The sequence below is a fragment of the Macaca nemestrina genome, chromosome 17 (assembly GCF_043159975.1).
Source record: "Macaca nemestrina isolate mMacNem1 chromosome 17, mMacNem.hap1, whole genome shotgun sequence".
Lineage (NCBI taxonomy): Eukaryota > Metazoa > Chordata > Mammalia > Primates > Cercopithecidae > Macaca > Macaca nemestrina.
In genome coordinates this window covers 19,561,368-19,581,681 of record NC_092141.1, presented here as the reverse complement: position 1 = coordinate 19,581,681, position 20,314 = coordinate 19,561,368, and the positions used below count along the sequence as shown (strand labels likewise).

Here is a 20,314-nt window from a genome sequence, read left to right as displayed (position 1 = left end):
ATGGGAGTCGGCCGGGTTGGCAGGGAGAGCCGCCAGGCCAAGATGCACATGTACAAACTATCTCTAGATGCCTGTATTCTCTGCCTGCCCATGGGGAGCTCTGTTAAGGGAATCCCACGTTCCATGGAAATGGCTTGCCCTGTGCCACCACCTTGCTCAGTCACGGGCCAGGGCCACTCCTGCGGGATGGTGACATTGGTTGGAAAGCTGAGGTAGGCAAAGGCCAGCTGTAGGCTGTCCACTAACTGCCCTTCTATGGCTGGACAGCAAGTTCTCCCTTGGAGGAGGACCTGGGGGCCACATCTGGGATTTGCCACAGCATGCAACATACAGATTTTCCCCCTCTTTGTTTTTTGCGGATTTTCCTGTTTTTGCAGATTTTGTTGGTTTTGCAGATTTTCCCCCTGTTTGTTTTTTTACCCATCTCTGATGTCCTACTTCAACCACCAATCCCAACTATGAGTGCCCAACTGATAGGTGACTCCAGATTCCTGGGAGCAAGGTCTCTGGATCATCTTCTCCAGCTCCCCCACTCCCTGCTAACAGGGAATTTAGCTCAAAGGAAAGAAAGGAACTCCTGTTTCATGGTGACAGTAAACCTTTCTTCTAAGTCCCAACATCAGCTAGCTATGCCACTCTTCAGGAGGAAAGATACCGTTGAAACTGGTGGCATGCCTTCAGTTTCCATCAGAAATCCTCACTGGGAGTCAGTGTGGGCTTCATGTGGAGCCCCAGACAGAGGGAGCCTCCACCAGGCTGCAGCCTCCTCACAAAAAAAGGCCAGTCTGAGGTGGCTCACACCAGTAATCCCAGCACTTTGGGAGTCCAAGGCAGGTGGATCACGAGGTCAAGAGATCGAGACCATCCTGGCCCACATGGGGAAACCCCGTCTCCACTAAAAATACAAAAATTAGCTGGGCGTGGTGGCACGTGCCTGTAATCCCAGCTACTCAGGAGGCTGAGGCAGGAGAATCGCTTGAACCTGGGAGGCAAAGGTTGCAGTGAGCCGAGATCACGCCACTGCACTCCAGCCTGGGGACAGAGTGAGACTTTGTCTCAAAAAAAAAAAAAAGCCAATCTTAACTTCATGATAGGGGAGATGGAGGAAGAACAAAGTGGAGTCTAGCTGCTACTTGAGGGTAAAAATGCAGATGCAGGGAGTTTGTGAACATTGGGCATTTAGATTTTCATGATGATTTTGTTTGATGCCAGATTTTCATTCATTTCATATGTTGTGCTCAAGGCCCTCAAATAGGAAAGAAACCCTCTCTTAAAATGGGAAAATCCAAAAAGGTTACAGATGGAAACAATTGCCTTGTCTTCTCTCTCTGCCTGTCCCCCTTTTAAGGCTTCTGTGACCTATTAGGCTTTGATTTGTCCCAAGACTTGGTTCAGTTCAAACTCATGTAAATGTGGCTAAACAGTCAGGGCCTAAAGTCTTTCAATGGTCTGTCTGATTAGAAGAGTGCCATGTATGTTCAATGGTCTCAAGACACTGGAGTGATTTGGATGCCCATTGCACTGGAGAAATGGAATGTTGGAAGTTGAAAGTGCTATGTCTGTTGGGGTAACAGCTTGTGAGCTCAACTAGCAAGAGACAAGGATCCTATCTAGCCAGTCCCTATTTGACAATAAACATGACTTTTTCCATTTATCTTTGCCCCCATGACAATTTTGGCTGACCCTGTCTTTGGAGATGTTTTTCAGCCTAGAGAGCTGGACTCGGTACTTTATGAAACCCAAAGGCCACGCTTCCTCAATGCTCACAAATTCAGCTGATGATGAGTGTGGCTTATTAGTGAGGGCTGTGCGCAGAGAGAAGCCCAGTGGCAGACAGAGCTCTGTAATTCTGTCACCATTAATGAATATGAGGCTGTCTTTCTTGGACCACCACAGCTGTCTTCCAACCTGCTATATGATATTCATTGTAAAAGAGAGAGCTTTGTCCTAATCAGGTTTTTTGTTGTTGTTTGTTTTGTTTTGTTTTTTGAGACAGAGTCTCGCTCTATCACCCAGGCTGGAGTACAGTGGTGCGATCTCGGCTCGCTGCAACCTCCACCTCCCAGGTTCAAGCTATGCTCATGCCTCAGCCTTCCCAGTTGCTGGAATTACAGGCACGCACGACCACACCCGGCTAATTTTTGTATTTTTAGTACAGAAGGGGTTTGCTGTGTTGGCCAGGCTGGTCTCGAACTCCTGACCTCAAGTGATCCATCCGCCTCGGCCTCCCAAAGTGCTGGGTTTACAGGTGTGAGCCACTGCACCTGGCCTATTCTAATTGTTAATCGGAATTTACTTTTCTGGGTTTAAAATGTCTTCATGGGCCTGGCGTGGTGGCTCACACCTGTAATCTCAGCACTTTGGGAGGCCTAGGCAGGCAGATCACTTGAGGTCAGGAGTTCGAGACCAGCCTGGCCAACATGGTGAGACCGTGTCTATACTAAAAATACAAAAATTAGCTGGGCATAGTGGCACGTGCCTGTAATCCCAGCTACTCGAGAGGCTGAGGGAAGAGAATAGCTTGAACCCAGGAGACCAAGGCTGTGGTGAGCCAAAACTGTGCCACTGCACTCTAGCCTGGGCAACAGAATGAGACTCCATCTCTAAATAAATAAATAAATAAATAAAATTTTAAAAATGTCTTCAGCAACACAAATAAGGAAGATCTAAGGTATGGAGATCCATTCTACCTAGAAAGACGTAGCAACTATGCCAGAGGGCCAGATGTCAGGACAGGGGCTCAAGTCCTTTCTACCTGCTAGCTGTGTGACTTTGGATAGGCCATCCAACTTTTCTTTGCCAGTTTTCTCAACTCTAAAATGTGTGGAGTATAACCTATCTCAAAGGGTTATTGTAAGCATTAAGGGAAGTAATGTATGGAAAGGGGTTCCAGAGAGAACAATTTTTGGATTCCTGATATTTAGTGTGCCTAGTGTATTTAGGCTTTCACAGGTATCTTGATCTGTTTTCTGTTGCTATAACAGAATACTTGGGGAAGCTGGGTAATTTATAAAGAATAAGTTTATTTAGCTCATGGTTTTGGGAGCTGAGAAGTCCAACAGCATGGTGTCAGCATCTGGTGAAAGCCTTCTTGCTGTGTCATAACATCGTAGAACGCGTCACATGGCGAGAGGGCAAAAGTGTGCATGTTATCTCAGGTCCTTCTTCCTCTTGTTATAAAGCCACCAGTCCCATCATAGGACTCTGCCCTGATGACCTTATCTAATCCTAATTACCTCCTAAAGGCTTCACCTCCAATAAACAGGTGAATTTTGGGATTTAGTTTCCAACACACGAAATTTGGAGGACACATTCAAACAATATCAACAGATATGTCAGAATTTAGGACTTCATGGGTACAGAGTTGACAAGTGCTGTAGGGCTGAGGTGTATAATGTAACCTACTTCTAGCTTCTCTTCAAGCATGAGTGGCAACTAAGTTTGCTGTTAATATTTACAGTGGAGTCACATAAACCTAAAGACACCATGGTGTGAATGGGCCCCTTTTTCTAAGTACTTTGTTGTAATGTTGGTTTTCTTTTTCCCTTTCTCATTTCTCCTCTAAATTTACTCTTTCTCTGATTAGGCCATATGGAGTCCAATCTAATCACTCTGATTGCATGCTCAGAATCCAGATTGTGTGAACTTCTTGTGATGCTTGATGGATGTGTAAATTGGCCACAGAATTCGTGTGAATCTGGTGTGAATCACCCCAGAATGATTCACAAACCAATTCTGAGTGGTCTGGAAATGCAGATCTTTGTTATTTTATCTAATATTTTTTTCCTGAGGACCTATTATTTTCCTTGTACTGTATTTTGCATGCATTATTTCATTTAATCTTTGCAACAAATCTATTTTTGAATTCTCATTGTACAACTTTACCTCCTTTAATGGCCTTCATTAATTTTCCTCCATTGTGTTCCTTTTAATTGCATTTATTTTAATGCTGAATTCACTCCCGTGCCGTAAGTTTTTGTTTCTTCAGTTTCTTCTGGGATATTTCTGGGCAACCTTGTCTTCTGGTTTAGGAACAATCTGTTCCTTTTCAGTAAGGATCACGTCAGTGTGGCAGAGAGAGCTCATGTATGGGTTAATCCGACCATAGGCTCTGTAGGTCCAGCAGCGCATCTTCAGTGCTCTGTTCACTTGGATATGCTCAATGACCAGATAATCTACATCTAAACCCTTAAGTTCAGCATTACTCGCTGCATTTTTAAGCATGTGCAGCAAAAACTTAGCACTCTTTTTGGGTCACCGACCTTGTGTCCAGCCCCACTGCTTGCCAACTTCATTATTGTAACGTCAGAAAGGTACACACTGTTTCCGTAAAGTGACATCTTTTGGATACTTCGTGGCTTTTCAAATATGCATACCCTTGATGGCCTGGGCAGGTTCACAAGTGTTCTTTTTTGAGTGGAACACGAGGAACTCTTGGATCACAACTATGAATTGCATACCTTAAAGTGAACATGAAGATTGGAAACTCTTGACTTGCATGATTTTGTGGGGTTCTCGGAGGTCAAGTGACTAGCGAACCATTTTCACAGATTACCTTGAGCCGCTTAGGGCTTTTTTATGTGGCATATCTTCCTTTAAAGAGCCTTTTGCTGTCCCCCCAACCAAGAGATTTTCTGCTTTAGGCTTCCATTCACATTTTGATAATATTGTAAGGACTCTTGCATCTTTATAGAGATTTTTTTTTTCTTTTCCCCAAGACGGAGTCTCACTGTGTTGCCCAGGCTGGAGTGCAATGACACGATCTTGGCTCACTGCAACCTCCGCCTCCCAGGTTCAAGCAATTCTCCTGCCTCAGCCTTCTGAGTAGCTGAGAATACAGGCGCCTGCCACCATGCCCAGCTAATTTTTGTATTTTTAGTACAGATGGGGTTTCATTATGTTACCCAGCTGGTCTGGAACTCCTGACCTCAAGTGGTCCACCCACCTTGGCCTTCCAAAGTGCTGGGATTACAGGCATGAGACACTGCGCTGGCCTGGAGATTTTTTGAAAAACATGTTTAATCTATGGTTCAGTCTATTGACATCTTCCCTTTCTGAAGAAAAGTGTTCCTTTTTTTTCCTTTTATAGAGATGGGGTTTTGCCATGTTGCCCAAGCTAGTCTTGAACTGCTGGGCTCAAGCGATCCACCCGCTTCCGCCTCCTAAAGTGCTGGGATTACAGGCCTGAGTCACCGTGCGCTGCTGAAAATGTTCCTAAGAATAAAATTGTATTGATTACAGATTACCCCAAACACTTCAAGAAATTCTGGGCCAGGACTTAGGCCCCCATATCCCACAGAACCATTAACCAATCCTGAGGTTCTTTAAAGGAAAGAGAGGTACAATCCACACCTTTTTTTGTGGGGAAAGGTGGCTCCTCTAAGCCCTATTTTGAGGTTCTGATGTTTCTTGTCATCATGAGCAAAAAGGCAGCCTGTCTGCACCAGTACAAACTATTTTTAGATGCTCCTATTCTAAAACCTAGTTCTTCATTCTCTGTGGTTTTGGTTCTTCTCTGCAGGGAATGACCTTCATTTATTTCTGTTCCTATGCCCCCAATTCAGTTTATTTGATGAATGTTTCCAAAGGTTCAATGGGTTTCAGTCTAAATTTGTCCCAGAGGCTCTAGAGATGTCCGGCTGGACAGTGGGCCTCACTGAGGACGTCTGTCCCTGAGCTGGAGGCACGGCTTCCCATGGAGGCACTGCCACGTGGCATCCACACTTCCCACAGTACATCGACTTCCCGAGGCCGCCACCCGACCCTGGTTACCTCGACCCAGACAGACCTGGGCGCGAGGCAGGGAGGCCGCAGGAAAGTTAGAAGGGCAAGAAGCCTGGAAAGCAGTCAGAGGCTAGGCCTGGCAGACCTAGCATAGAGGTGCAGCTCCAGCCCTGGGCTGACATGCATACGAGGCCTGGGACTTAGGGGACCCAAGACAGGTGAGCGTGGCCTTCTCAGCAGGATCAGAGTTCCGGGTTAACTAGAAGGAAGGCCCACGCAGGAGAAGCACGAGCACGAGTCTCTCTGCCCAGACTCTGGCCAGGGTCGGGCCCTGGAACTCTCGCTTTATCCCCGGCCCACGCCCTCCCGGCCAATCCCAGCTGAGGCTGTGCGTGCGTCACAATGGGGCTCCTGTGACGTCATGCTGGCCCGGCCCCGCCCCACCCCACGTGCTCATCTGGAACCGCCTGTCCTACTTGCTGCACCATGGCGACAGTACTTCCCCTCCGGCTCGGGCCTCCACCTGCCACCATGCTCGGTCCTCTGTGGAACCAGGAGCTGTCCCACACCTCATGGAGACATACTTGGGATGAGGGACAATGACTTGCCCAGGATCACCTGGCCAGTTGGAAAGGAGGAAGCATCCCACACCCGTGGCCCTGTCTCCGAGGGTTGCTGCGTCCAAGAGGCCCACCCGTAGGGGTGAGCCTGAGTACGCGAACCCAAGCAGGAGAAGGGGGCTGGGAATCTCCGTGTGGCTGGCGACCCCTGCTCCTTCTAGGGCCTCTGCCTCTAGGTCTTTAATAAAGTATATACAATGACTGTATCAAATGCCTTTAAAAACAGTTTTTTTCTTAAAAAAAAAAAAAGTAGCTATATGTTATCATGAAATGTGATTCATATACCATACAAAAATAGCTAATGTTATATTGAGATAGAACTCACATGCCATAGAATTCAGTGGCTTTTAATATAGTCACAGTTATGCAGCCATCACCAAAGTCAATTGTAGAATATTTTTATCATCCCAAAATGAAATCTTAACCGTCACCTCCCAATTCCCCTGAATTAGTCAGAATTCTCCAGAGAAAGGAAACCAATAGGACATATAAGTATTTGAATTGGCTCTTGCAAGTCCTAAGATCTGCAGGGTCAGTCAGCAAGCTGGAGACCCGGAAGAGCTGATGGTTTTGTTCTAGTCTAAGTCCAAAGGCCTAAAAGCTAGGAGAGCCACTGGTGTAACTTCCATCTGAAGGCCAGTAGGCTCAAGACCCAGGAAGAAGCAATGTAGTTTAAGTCCAAAGGCAGAAGAATTGTCTCTTACTCAAGGGAGGGTTTTCTTTGTTCTAATCAGGCCTACCCACATTTGCAATTTGATTGGATGAGGCCCACCCACATTTGCAGTGGGCTTTACTCAGTCTACTGATTTAAATGCTAATCTCATCCAAAAACACCCTCACGGACACACCTGGAATAATGTTTGACCAAATATCTGGGCACTCTGTTCCTCAGTCAGGGTGACAAATAAAATTAACCATCACATCTGCCAGTTTCTACAGCCCAAGGCAACCACTAGTCTACTTTCTGTCTTTATAAAGGAATTGCCTGTTTTGAGTATTTCATGTAAATGGAATCATACAGTGCATGGCCTCTCAACTCACTGCAACCTTCGCCTCCCAGATTCAAGAGATTCTGCCTGAGTCTCCCAAGTAGCTGGGATTATAGGCATGTGCCACCACATCCAGCTAATTTTGTAATTTTGTATTTTTAGTAGAGACAGGGTTTCACCATGTTGATCAGGCTGGTCACAAACTCCTGACCTCAGGTGATCCATCCGCCTCGGCCTCCCAAAGTGCTGGGATTACAGGCATGTGAGCCACCACGCCTGGCCACATTTTATTTTTCCATTCATCAGTTGGTGAATATTTGGGTTCTACTTTTTGGCTTTTTTTTTTTTTTTTTTTTTAGAAGGAGTCTCACTCTGTCACCCAGGCTAGAGTGCAGTGGCGCGATCTCGGCTCACTGCAAGCTCTGCCTCCTGGGCTCACGCCATTCTCCTGCCTCAGCCTCCTGAGAAGCTGGGACTACAGGCGCCCACTACCACGCCCGGCTAATTTTTTGTATTTTTAGTAGAGACGGAGTTTCACCGTGTTAGCCAGGATGGTCTCGATCTCCTGACCTTGTGATCTGCCTGTCCCGGCCTCCCAAAGTGCTGGGATTACAGGCGTGAGCCACCGCGTCCGGCCCAGTGTCTTTTAAAATTATCTTTGTAAACTATTCTTTGTTGTGTGTGTGTGGTCACTGAATTCTCTGTTCCTTTTCCTTAGTGGTCAATGTTAATGATCCTTAATTATCTGTAGCCATAAAACCAAGAAATAAAATGAAAAGAATTAAAAAAACCTCTTCCACACTTTGCAGATTTGTTCTGAGTTGAGGCGCTCCATCAGTGCTTAGCCAGACCTCATACAACTCTGCTTTAATTTTTATCCCTGCTTGCACAGAGTCTAGAGATCAGCCAGAGGAATAAGCTTCATGTCTGCTCAGTTCTTTTTGGAGCATGTGTCAAGCCTTGGGCATGCACCTGGCTTCTCTAGATTTCCTGGTATATGCAGGAGCTTTTCTTTTTTCTTTCTTTTTCCTTTGAGACAGAGTCTCGCTCTGTCACTGCAAGCTCCACCTCTCGGGTTCACGCCATTCTCCTGCCTCAGCCTCCCGAGTAGCTGGGACTACAGGCGCCCGCCACCACCCCCAGCTAATTTTTGTATTTTTAGTAGAGACGCGGTTTCACCGTGTGAGCCAGGATGGTCTTGATCTCCTGACCTCATGGTCCGCCCGCCTGACCTCATGGTCCGCCCACCTCCGCCTCCCAAAGTGCTGGGAGCATGAGCCACCGCGCCCGGCTATGCAGGAGCTTTTCGAAGCCTTTATTTCTCCATGTTTCTCCCTCCCCAGCCTCTTCCCTCCTAGGTGCTCTGGTGTGTCTGCTTCTGGCCCCATCTGTTTTCCCTTGCTCCAGGTGGCTACAGCTGGCATATGCCTTTAAATACTTTTGACAAACACTGCTGGGAAGGTGGCTCCAATGCTGAAAGTTCTGAGGGTGATGAAACAAAGGCAAGCTTCTGAGTCAGCCCCTCTGGCTGCTGCCACACCGGTCGAAAAATACAATCACAGCTTTTTGAGAACAAGGACCTTATTGGCCTCTCTGGCACAAGCAAGCTGCACCAGGAATGTGGGCCACCATCTCCATGGCTGCTTTCTGAATTGGGGATTGAGAGGTGATTGGGGGTTACATTGAAATGCCACAATATCTCTTACCAAAATTTAGCTGCCTTTTTTTCATTAAGCAGTCCCTCGGTGGTTGTTTTTATTATCCCAAAATTCAGGAAAAGTAAATTCTGACATTTTTTCCAGTTTAATTGTTGCTTTAGTGGAGGGATGGGTTTTGGAGTTCTCTATTACACCATTTTCAGTGACATCACCTTCTTTAACATTCTTAAAAGCCCTCCTAGTCACACCCATACATCATTTTGAGGTATCAGAGAAGGGTCTTATCATTTATAATGGACAGAAATTTATTAGCTCACTGTTCTGGAAGGCTCCAGGATCTGGCAAGGGCCTGCTTGCTGGGTGGTCCCATAGTGGAAGGGCAAAGAAAGAGTGAGAAACAGAGAGAGAGAGAGAGAGAGAGAGAGAGAGAGAGAGAGAGAGATAGTGCAAGAGGTAGCTGAACTGGTGCTTTTATAAGGAACTCACTCCCACAGTAATGAATCTTCTCCTGTAAAAATGGCATTAATCTATTCATGAAGGTGGAGCCCGTGTGACCCAAACACCTCCCATTAGGCCCAACCTCCCAGCATTGCTGCATTGGGACCGAGTTTCCAACACATGAACTTTGGGGGTTGGACACATTCAGACCATACCACCATGCTTTAAACTATCATTTTATAGACTTAACAAATTTTCTTTTCTTTTCTTTTCTTTTTTTTTTGAGATGGAGTCTCACTGTCTACCAGGCTAGAGTGCAGTGGCGCAATCTCAGCTCACTGCCAGCTCCGCCTCCCGGGTTCATGCCATTCTCCTGCCTCAGCCTCCCGAGTAGCTGGGACTACAGGTGCCCGCCACCACACCCGGCTAATTTTTTGTATTTTTAGTAGAGACGGGGTTTCACTATGTTAGCCAGGATGGTCTCAATCTCCTGACCTCGTGATCCGCCCGCCTTGGCCTCCCAAAGTGCTGGGATTACAGGCATGAGCCACTGCTCCTGGTATACAATTTCTTGAGTGCTATGTTCACTGACAATCAGAATTCTTTCCTACTTGTCTCTTTTCACTGAGGGTGGGAGAACTAAGTAATAAAAACACCTCCCTTCCGCTATTCGAGTCCATGTTTCCTGCCACTATTTCTGACACTATTCTGGTTTCCCAACAGCGAATTCTGTGGGTGGAAGGATAATGTTTTTCTTGTAAGGACACCAGTTATATTGGGTTAAGGCCCACCGATATAATGGCCCTGGTTCCAAATACAGTCACATTCTGAGGTACTGGGGATTTGGATGTCAATATATGAATTTGGGAGTGGGGGACACAATTCAGCCTGTAACATACAGGAAGAGGGATTAGAGACGTGCACCACCGTCCCCGGCTAATTTTTGTATTTTAGTAGAGATGGGGTTTTGCCATGTTGGCCAGGCTGTTCTCGAACTCCTGACTTTAGGTGATCCACCCACCTTGGCCTTCCAAAGTGCTGGGATTACAGGCGTGAGCCACCACGCCCGGCCGACATTTTTTCTTTATAAATTATCCAGTCTTAGGTATTCATTTATAGCAACACAGGCCAAGATAGCCCCTATTCAGAAATTTTTCCCATTGTTCTTCCCCAGCTTAATTTGAATCTCACGGGAGTAGAAGTGTACATACGGGCACAGACGAACACACACAAACACAGAGAGGGAAAGGCACCGAGAGTTTGGGAGACGGACAACGATTCAGTGCGGTTCTTTGCCAGTGACTTTCCCGTGCGGCACGGTGCCAGCTCCCTGCTCTGCTTTCGTCTGTTGTCATACTTATTTGGTGCCTTCGATCCATCCATTCTGAGATTTGTTCTCCCTGTGCCGTTTGCTGTCCGGTCTTCATTTGTGCCTCTCGCCTGGCCCTGGGCTCATTTTTATCCGTCTCTTTCTGCGGTGGCGTATTGGATGGGATGGCCAGACCCTGTTCCATGTTGAGCAACGAGGGTTCAGGAGGGGAGCATTTGGGCTAAGAGCCTGCAGCACACCAAGAGCTGTGGGGCTTTCCCTTCAAGCATCTGGAAAGGAAGTGCTGGGATTAGGCTGGAGCCCATCAGGCCCAGAGGCCCAGAGGCCAGAGACAGGAGGGGAGGCACCTTTGCCCAGTGTATCAGTCACACCTGCTGTCCCCAGCCCTCACCCAGCAGGGGTTGGGTGCTGCCCACTCTTGTTAACACCCACATTAGTAGCCTGTGCCTGTGCCACTGATTCCTGCTGGCAGGGTGAGGGGCAGGCAAGGCTGTCCCACGGCATGGCTGAGCAGAGCCCACAGCAGAACTCTATATATTTCTTTTTAGAGATGTGGTCCTGCTATCTATATCGTCCACGCCGGAGTGCAGTGGCTACTCACAGGCATGATCTCAGATCACGGCTCACTGAAGCCTTGAACTGCTGGGCTCAAGTGATCCTCCTGCCTCAACCTCCTGAGTAGCTGGGACTACGGCACCGCACCACCACGCCGGGTTCTAATATAATAAATGTTGACGGCAGCTCTGACAAGTGCTGGAGCAGCACCTGGGCCCCACCTTCCCAGAACAGAAGGGTGACTCTGTGGCCTTTTCCTTGCTCTCAGTCCCAGTCTTCAGTCCACCTGAACACCATGCCTGCTCCCAGAAGCCACATTCTAAGCTCTCCTCTGGCGAGGTGCCTCCCAGGCTCAAGCAGCTTCCAAGTCCCCATTGACTCTGGTCCAAGTCTCAAACCCATTCATAGCCCTGGGTTTGGTGGCTGGGGTTTCATGGCACTGCCTGGCCTCTCCCTCCCAGTCTGGCTTCCCTTTTCCTGTGGCCCACCGCTCTCCCTGCATCTGTCACACTGGTCTCCATGCACCCCTGCTGAGCCCCCTTCTCTCCTGGCCCATCAGTTGGAATGGAAGTTCTGCTGTCCTCCAACTTTTGAATTCCAACCTGGCCTTTACTCAAGCCCACGCTAGGGAGCTTTTCCTGACTAGGAACTCCTTGAGCCTAACCTTATATCGAGAAGTCCCTGGGACCTCCACAAAGTAAGGGCTGATGTAATATGAAAGTTGTACAGTTGTCATCCCACGGACGGTTTGCAGCTCATTGCAGGACCAGGCCCTGCTCAGCCCGAGGAGCGGTGTTGAATGGTGGGAAAATGGGTCAAGGTTTAGGACTCTGGTTTGGCTCCTCCCACTAGCTACCCTGTGTTCTTGGACAAATCTCTCCTTCTCTCTTGGTCTCGGTTTCTGCATCTGTAAAGTCAGGGCCCAGAGAACTGATTGAATCAGGTGTTCTTGTCAGCCTGTACGTTATAAGTATTTGGGGAGTTTCAAAAAACAAGGTAAAACGGAATATCCCAACTACAACTCCAGACCATTAAAATAATTTTATAGTTTTATGAGGGTAGAGCCAGACATAGTTTAAAAAATGTTCCCGGCCGGGCGCGGTGGCTCACGCCTGTAATCCCAGCACTTTGGGGGGCAGAGGCAGGTGGATTACCTGAGGTCAGGAGTTCGAGACCAGCCTGGCCAACATGGTGAAACCCCGTCTCTAGTAAAAATAAAAAAAAATTAGCCGGGCGTGGCGGTGGGCGGCTGTAGTCCCAGCTCCTCGGGAGGCTGAGACATGAGAATTGCTTGAACCGGGGAGGCAGAGGTTGCAGTGAGCCTAGATCGTGCCGCTGCACTCCGGCCTGGGTGACAGAGTGAGACTCTATCTCAAAAAAAAAAAGAAAAGAAAAGAAAAGAAAAAATATATATACCCAGGTGATTCTAGTGTGCAGCTGGCTTTGTGAACTATGAGAATAGTCTCCAGACCATTCCACCTTTCCCAGTCTCCAGATTGACATCTTTGCTGGAGGAGGCCGAGTAATCTAGAGGGCCCTACTTATTCTGAACTCTTGGTCACTGAGCCCTGTGTAGATAGCAAAGCCCCTGCAGCACTTCCAGTAGCAACAGAAGGAGCAGGTTAAAAGCAACAACAGGAACAATGATGAGGGTGATGATGGCAGCTGGTGTTTCCAGCTTCTCATGCGTCTCACTTTTCTTCCACTCCCTCTAAAGGGGACACTGCAATTGACCATCCAGATCCGCCTTTGGAAAAGAAACATTTCTTGGCCACACTGCTGGGAATGCTATTGGCAGACAGCCTTCAGCCATCAGGCCTCTCTAAACGTGCCTCCACCCAACCAGTCTAATTTCCTTCAGCAACACCCTTCTAGGGTGGGGATAAACACATGGGTTGGCTGAGGCCTCCACTGAAGGCAGCCAGTTTCTGCCTCTTCCTGACCCTGCTTCGTTCTCTTCTCTTCTGTGGGTGGCGATCACAGGGCACTCCCTAAGAAACCTGCACACTAACCTCCCTCTCAGATACTGCTTCCGGAGAGCCCAACCTGTGACCGCTAGGCCAGGAGGGGTCTGAGGAAGAAGATGCTAAGATGGGATTCTGGCTCTGGATCATCCACTGCCTGGCTGCTGATAAGGACCCTTTTGCTGGGGGTAGATGGAGTGGGCATATGCCCCCGCACAGAGCAGAGGTACCATTGTTCAAACTGTCACAGCTGGTGGATGCAGAGGTGGAAGGGAATGTACCAGTGAATGATGAATGTGGGAGAGGCAGTCATTGTCAGGAGAGTGGGACTGGAGTGGCTGCAGCTAAGCAGAGCCTGATTAATCAGCAATTTAAAGCTAAATGAGAAAAGCTGCAAGATTTCCTTCGGAGCACATAAAGCCTCGGAAGGATGGAGAAAGCTGAGGCCCGGGCCCAGGTCTTAATTGTGAGTAACTGAACCCAAAGAAGGGGAACTCCGGCTGGGCACGGTGGTTCACACCTGTAGTCCCAGCACTTTGGGAGGCCGAGGCGGGAGGATCACCTGAGGTCGAGAGTTTGAGACTAGTCTGACCAACATGGAGAAACACTATCCTACTAAAAACACAAAAAAAATTAGCTGGGCGTGGTGGTGCATGACTGTAATCCCAGCTGCTTGGGAAGCTGAGGCAGGAGAATCGCTTGAACTTGGAGGAGGAGGTTGCGAGGAGCCGAGGTCATGCCATTGCACTCCAGCCTGGGCAACAAGAGCAAAACTCCGTCTCAAAAAAAAAAAAAAAAAGAGGAACTCCCCATCTGAACAGGCCTGCCACACCAAGGTCATGAGCTGGTTGGAAAATTATGGGGACCATGAAGCATGGATGGGGCAAGATGCAACCTCAAATCCTGAATCACCAGATTTTCCCAAATCCTCCAAGTCTGCAGAACTGGCTCCCTCCTCCTTATTTAGGGAGCATTCCTCCCTCGCTTGCAGACAGTGCAGAGGCCACTCCCCTGCAAAACCACATCACCCGCCTCAGATCTTCCTCCACCTCACAATCTGGCCAGTAGGCCACTAACGAGGGTTAAGTCACAGTGTGTCCCAGCTGGGTATGTGCTAGTCTGAAAAGGGAGAGATGATCTTTTGCTCCAAAGAAGCTACAGGACCTAGTCCCCATGGACCAGCAGGGATGGGGAGAGTCCTCATGGGGCTGGATCTGAGGGCCTGAGTCAAGGGCAGGGAGAAACAAATTTGGAAGATGAGGACTCTCAATTTGGAAGCACTCCCCCGGGATATAAGATTTGTCATCCGGAAAAGGACTCCAGAAGTTGATACAAACATGTAACTATGGCCGGACGTGGTGGCTCACACCTGTAATCCCAGCACTTTGGGAGGCTGAGGCGGGTGGATCACGAGGTCAAGAGATAGAGACCATCCTGGCCAACATGGTGAAACCCTGTCTCTACTAAAAATACAAAACTTAGCTGGTACACGCCTGTAGTCCCACCTACTTTGGAGGCTGAGGCAGGAGAATCGCTTGAACCCAGAAGGCGGAGGTTGCAGTGAGCCAAGATCACGCCACTGCACTCCAGCCTGGCGACAGAGCAAGGCTGTGTCTCAAAAAAATAAAACAAAACATGTAATTACACTGGCACCTAGAAGCATGGTAAAAGGAATTACCCAAACTAAGTGAGGTTAAAAAGGCCCACATTGCCAGAGACAGTGGGAGAAGGAATGAGAAGTTTCAGTGACGTGAGCATGCTCAGATGGATGATGCCGTGTAAGGCTGGTAAACCCACCAGGTGAGGTCGCACCACGGAGGCCCCCGAAGATTTCACCACTTACCAAAGCAGCCAGGAGTATGAGGGGGAGGAATCCCAGCACCACAGGAATGTTGGAGTGCATCTCTTCAGAGGGCCAAGGCAGAGGTAGGAGATGCCTTTGCTACACACTGTGCAATGGGGATGAGTGGGCCCTAAAACCCTTGAGACAAGCTGGTAGCATAAAACCACGTGAGTGCAAGCATCTCAGTAAATGGAAGAGCAGAGTGACAGCCAAGGGGTCATCATGTGATGATAAAAGGTCAATTCAGTAGGCATATATAATAATTATAAATATATGAGCTCAATATCAGAGTACTTCAACATATAATACAAGTATTGACAGGTCTGAAGGGAGTAATTAACAGTAATACAATAATAGGAGGGGACTTCAATACCCCACATACATGAGTGCATAGGGCATCCATACAGAAAACCTATAAAAAGCTGACTCAGGCTGGGCACGGAGGCTCACGCCTGTAATCCCAGCACTTTGGGAGGCCGAGACGGGCGGATCACCTGAGGTCGGGAGTTCGAGACCAGCCTGACCAACATGGAGAAGCCCCGTCTCTACTAAAAATACAAAGTTAGCCGGGCATGGTGGCATTTGCCTGTAATCCCAGCTACTCGGGAGGCTGAGGCAGGAGAATCACTTCAACCCGGGAGGCGGAGGTTGCGGTGAGCGGAGATCATACCATTGCAGTCCAGCCTGGGCAATAAGAGCGAAACTCTGTCTCCAAAAAACAACAACAAAGCTGGCTCTAACAACACTATAGACCAGTACCTAACAGACACACGCAGAACTCTCCACCCAACTGTAGAATACACATTCTTCTCAGGCATACACGGAACACTTTCCAGGATAGGCCACATGTCAGATCACAAAACAAGTCTTAACACATTTAAGAAGGTTGAGATCATTACAAGCATCTTTTCTGACCACAATGAAATGAAACTAGAAATCAATAACAGCAAGAAAATGGGAAAAGTCACGAATACATGGAAATTAAACAACATACCCTTGAACAATCATTGAGTCAAATAAGTCAAAAGGGAATTTAAAGATATTGTTGAAGGCCAGGCGCACTGGCTCAAGCCTGTAATCCCTGCACTTTGGGAGGCCGAGGCAAACAGATCACCTGGAGGTCAGAAGTTTGAGAACAGCCTGACTAACATAGTGAAACCCTATCTCTACTAAAAATACAAAAATTAGCCGGGCATGGTCGCACATGCTTGTAGTCCCAGCTACGCAGGAGGCTGAGGCAGGAGAATTACTTGAACCCAGGAGGCTAGGTTACAGTGAGCTGAGATGGTGCCACTGCTCTCCAGCCTGAGTGACAGAGATTCCATCTAAAAAATAAATAAAAATTTTAAAAATATATTGTTGATGAAAAACCCAAACTCTGTAAAATATTTGAAGAAATTTATTCTGAGCCAAATGTGGGGACCATGATCCATGACACAGCTCCATCATTCGCAGGAGGTCCTGAGAACATGTACCCAAGTTGGTTAGGTTACAGCTTGGTTTTATGCATTTTAGGGGGACAGAATTTACAGACAGACACCAATCAGAACATGTAAGATATACATCAATTTGGTCTAGAAAGGCAGGACAACTCAAAATGGGGGACCTCCAGGTCATAGGTGGATTAAAAGGTTTTCTGATTGGCAATTGGTTGAAAGAGTTATTATCCAAAGACCTGGAATCAGTAGAGAGTCCACATTAAGATAGGTCCTGGAAGGCTGGGCGTGGTGGCTCAAGCCTGTAATCCCAGCACTTTGGGAGGCCAAGACGGGCGGATCACGAGGTCAGGAGATCGAGACCATCCTGGCTAACATGGTAAAACCCCATCTCTACTAAAAAATACAAAAAACTAGCTGGGCAAGGTGGCGGGCACCTGTGGTCCCAGCCACTCGGGAGGCTGAGGCAGGAGAATGGTGTAAACTGGGAGGTGGAGCTTGCAGTGAGCTGAGATCAGGCCACTGCACTCCAGCCTAGGCGACAGAGGGAGACTCCATCTCAAAAATAAATAAATAAATAAAGATAGGTCCTGGAGACTGGCTGGTCATGTGGCTCACGCCTATAATCCCAGCACTTTGGGAGGCCGAGGCGGGTGGATCACCTGAGAGGTCAGGAGTTTGAGACCAGCCTGACCAATATGGTGAAACCCCATCTCTACTAGAAATACAAAAAAATTAGCTGGGTGTGGTGGCATGTGCCTGTAGTCCAGCTACTTGAGAGGCTGAGACAGGAGAATTGCTTGAACCTAGGAGGTGGAGGTTGCGGTGAGCTGAGATCGAGCCACTGCATTCCAGCCTGGGCAAGCCACTGCATTTTAGCCTGGGCAACAGAGTGAGACTCCATCTAAAAAAAAAAAAAAAAAAAAGGTCCTAGAGATCAAGGTTCTTACTATGTAGATGAAGTCTCATAGGTGGCTGCCTTTAGAGGCAATAGATGGCAAATGTTTCCTATTCAGACCTTTAAAAGGTGCTAGACTCACAGCTAATCTCTTCAGGATCAGAGAAAGACCTGGAAAAGGAAGGGAATTCTTTACAGAATGAGAATTCTCCCCACAAGAGACAGCATTGGAGGGCCATTTCAAAATATGGCAAAGAAATATATTTTGAAGTAAAATATTTTAATTTCTTTTGGGGCCTGCTGTCTGTCATGTGATGCTATACTAGGGTCAGGTTAGAATTTGGTATCAAATTTTTATTACTACAAAGACTGTTTTGTCAGTCTTAAGATCTCGGTTTTAACGTTAATGCTGGGAGTTGTGCCTGAATTCCAAAGGGAGGAGGCCATAACAAGGCATGTCCAACCCCCTTTCCATCATGGAAACTTAAGAAACTCAACTAGTTTCTTAAGTTTACTTTGGAATCCCCTCGGCTGAGAGGAGGGATCCATTCCGTCAGTTGTGGGGCTTAGAATTTCATCTTTGGTTTACAGTATCTCAAGACACATAAAAAAAATAACACAACATACTAAGAGGAAAGTTTGTAGTGATAAATGCCTATACTAAAAAAGAAGAAAGGTCTCAAATAAGCAACTAACGTGACATCTAAAGGAACTAGAAAAAGAACAAACTAAACTCAAAGTTAGCAGAAATAAGGAAATAATAAAGGTTAGAACATAAATAAGTCTAATAGAGAATAGTGTTACCAGACCAGATTGGAGTCTGCTTGCCTGGCACAGTGAGGCCAAACATCCACACTGAGGTTTGCATAGGGAGAAAGGAGGGCATTCATTTACAGGGTGCCGAATAAGGAGAATTAGGCAGCTCATGCTTAAGACCTGACCTCCCTGATGGCTTGCATGCAAGAGTTGCTTTTTTGTTTGTTTGTTTGTTTGTTTGTTTTTGAGACAGGGCCTTGCCCTGTCGCCCAGGCTGGGGTGCAATGGTGTGACCTTGGCTCACTTCAACCTCTACCTCCCGAGTTCAAGTGATTCTCCTGCCCCAGCCTCCCAAGTAACTGGGATTACAGGCGTGTGCCGCCACGCCCAGCTAATTTTTTGTATCTTTAGTAGAGAAGGGGTTTCACCATGTTGTCCAGGCTCGTCTCAAACTCCTGACCTCAGGTGATCTACCCACCTTGGCCTCCCAAAGTGCTGGGATTACAGGCGTGCACCACCACGCCCAGCTAATTTTTGTATTTTTAGTAGAGACAGGGTTTGTCATCTCATGCTGAGAAGATTAATGACACATACACATGGAGTGGGTTAAGGAGAGAAAAGTTTATTTATTTTTTATTTTCTTTTATTTCTTTTATTTTTTTTTCGAGACAGAGTTTCACTCTTGTTACCCAGGATGGAGTGCAATGGCATGATCTCAGTTCACTGAAACCTCCACCTCCCGGGTCCAAGAGATTCTCCTGCCTCAGCCTCCTGAGTAGCTGGGATTACAGGCATGTGCCACCACGCTTGGCTAATTTTGTATTTTTCTTTTTTAGTAGAGACGGGGTTTCTCCATGTTGGTCAGGCTGGTCTCGAACTCCTGGCCTCAGGTGATCCATCTGGCTCAGCCTCCCAAAGTGCTGGGATTATAGGCATGAGCCACTGTGCCCGGTCTATTTTTTATTTTTTTATTTTTATTTTTTTGAGATGAAGTTTCACTCTTGTAGCCCAGGCTGGAGCACAATGGCACGATCTTGGCTCATTGCAACCTCTGCCTCCTGGGTTCAAGCGATTCTCCTGCCCCAGCCTCCCAAATAGCCGGGATTACAGGTGTGTGCCACCACACCCAGTTAATTTTTTGTATCTTTAGTAGAGACAGGGTTTCACCATGTTGGCCAGACAGGGTTTCTCCTGACCTCAGGTTATCCATGCACCTTGGCCTCCCAAAGTGCTGGGATTACAGTCATGAGCCACTGCACCCGGCCTCAATGGCATTCTTTACAGAAATAGAAAAAAATCCTAAAATTCGTGTGGAACCACAAAAGACCCCAAATAGCCAAAGCAACGTTGAGCAAGAAGAAAAGCTAGAGGCATCACAACTCTTATTTTCAACATATATTACAAGAGTTCATGACCAGCCTGGGCAACATAAAAAGATCCCATCCCTGCAAAAAATTTAAACTGGGCATGGTGGCATGCACCTACAGTCCTGGTTACCCAGGAGGCTGAGGTGGGAGGACTGCTTGAGCCCAGGAGTTGGAGGTTACAATGATCACAACTCTGCATTCTGGGTGACAGAACAAGACACTGTCTCAAAAACAAAACAACAACAGAAACTCAAAGCTACACTAATCAAAACAGTATGGTACTGGCATAAAACAGACATATAGACCTATAGAATGGAATAGAAAACCCAGGTATAAATCCACTCATCTATGGTCAACTTATCTTTGACAAGGATGCCAAGAAAACACAGTGAGGAAAGGATAATCTCTTCCATGTTGGGAAAACTAGATGTCTACATGCAGAAGAATGAAATTGGAACTTTACCTCACATCATGTACAAAAATCAACTAAAATAGATTAAAGACATAAACTTAAGACTGGACACTACAAAACTATTAGAAGAAGAAAACACAGGGGTAAGATTCTTGACATTTATCTGGGTAATTTTTTTTTTTTTTATATGACACTAAAAGCTTGCCTTACCCCGGTTTTAAGATTAGGAACTTAGAAGACCATCACTTCTTTTAAACCTTGTAGTAGAGATTTTAAACAAAAACAAGAAATAAAAGTCATCTAGATTGGAAAGGAAGAAGTAAA

At 47.1% G+C, this 20,314-nt stretch overlaps 1 long non-coding RNA gene across 1 annotated transcript; it reads right to left on the bottom strand.

Annotated features, from left to right (window-relative positions):
- Positions 1-4,999: 4,999 nt before the first annotated feature.
- On the bottom strand, positions 5,000-5,882 carry LOC139359467 (uncharacterized). Its single transcript, XR_011615482.1, has 2 exons — positions 5,353-5,882; positions 5,000-5,214 (listed from the first exon to the last, which is right to left on the bottom strand). It is a non-coding gene; the product is annotated as an uncharacterized lncRNA (long non-coding RNA).
- Positions 5,883-20,314: the final 14,432 nt, after the last annotated feature.